Genomic DNA, 1,631 nt, shown 5'->3' with positions numbered 1-1,631 from the left:
TTTACGTTACGGTTTGAAGCAACTGTCCAAAACCTGATGCACTGATTTTGTTTGGTCACGTGACCGCCAAGTCAGTCCCCATTTTACCTGGTTTCCGTTGTAAAAGATTGGCGCGAACAGTAGTAAAAATGGAAGCAGTATTCTAACGGTAATATATTGCTGTCACCTCATTTGTAATAAAAACGGTGTTCTGTTTTACACACCCACATTTTTTTATTCTTTTGTGAGCGAGCTCCTTATGTTAACCTGGGATTTAGGCCAGATTTGGCTCATTATCCCAACACCCGAAAATCCAGCTTACGTCTTTTATACGATTGGTGCCGCCACGGCCTGGTGTATGTGACGTACAACAGGCCTTCTAATTTCAAACGTAAAATGTGAATTATCAGTTCGTATCTCTAGTAGGTCGTGGTGCCGCTCTATGTCGAATTGTACCAGAGCAAAGAAATACCGTAGACCAACCCAACGGACCAACCCATTGTTACGTAAAAGACAAATTGAACGGCAATTTGAGTGCAAAACAACACAGTAGTATAGGGAAAATGTATGATTTTAGGTAAATTACAAAAAAAAACTTGGACCTAAACAAATCTAAAGGTTGAAAAGTGTAAAACACATGTCTTATTAATTTGTTTTCTGTATCAAAAACCGAAGCTGTTTTACGCCTTTCCACAAAAAATAAAACAAACAAAATCTAACCGCCTTTGCTCTATTTTGGACACACAAAGACGGCAGTTAGGACCAGTGGGTGACTGGGTGTTATACGACCTTGGGATTGTATAAGCAATAAGGTAAAACAGAAGTTGCGTCCCCGCCTAATCGGTATTAGTTTACTTGCGTTGCGTCCCGCAAGTGTAAATAAAGTTACTTATTATTCATTCACTCTTTGCGTTATTAGTTTTTTGTATCTTATTTCCCAACCATCTAATTACCTAATTTAAATTACACCATAATAATATCCCATGGGGTAAGATGGAAAATGTTTTCACTCTCGTTTCTTTCCCTGCAATTTAGTAGTAAATTATTTAACTTTTGACGACAACAAATGCAATGCTTCAACCTGAATAGATAAAAAAAATCAACTTTAAAGTCACCTAATTCATGAACAATTATAGCAAAATAACGTCGTGGCAAACAGAGTCGCACAACTGGTAAATATTGTTAATTAAAACTAACGATTCTGTAACTAGCGTTAACTTGAGTTGAACTAAATATATTTTAATTACAACAGAATGTGCCAGGCCATCCACAATTAATCGGTTCCTTGTTAAAAAGCATTTCATCACGCGCGGTTATCGTTGCGTAATTTTTCACGTGATGTTAAATTCTGTTGCAGCATTGTAATTTATCTATAATCATAACTATACGGTAGGGTGGGGGAAAATGGGACACCTTATCATTATACTTTTGGTGGTAAACCAAGTATACATTTAAAACATTGTAAAACCGTATACGATATGCCGTTGTTAATTGTTTAAAACACGAACGGCATATTTGGATATTATGTGCTAAAGGTGTTACGTCTTTCCCCATCCTATGTGTTTATTACGTCAAATGTTGTCGAATGCCTATTTATATTTCCTCACCGAAATGTTTTGTATTTATATTTAAATTACAAACAAACACATAAT

The sequence above is a fragment of the Ciona intestinalis genome, unplaced genomic scaffold, assembly GCF_000224145.3.
Source record: "Ciona intestinalis unplaced genomic scaffold, KH HT001074.1, whole genome shotgun sequence".
Taxonomy (NCBI): domain Eukaryota; kingdom Metazoa; phylum Chordata; class Ascidiacea; order Phlebobranchia; family Cionidae; genus Ciona; species Ciona intestinalis.
This window is presented reverse-complemented; position numbering follows the sequence as displayed.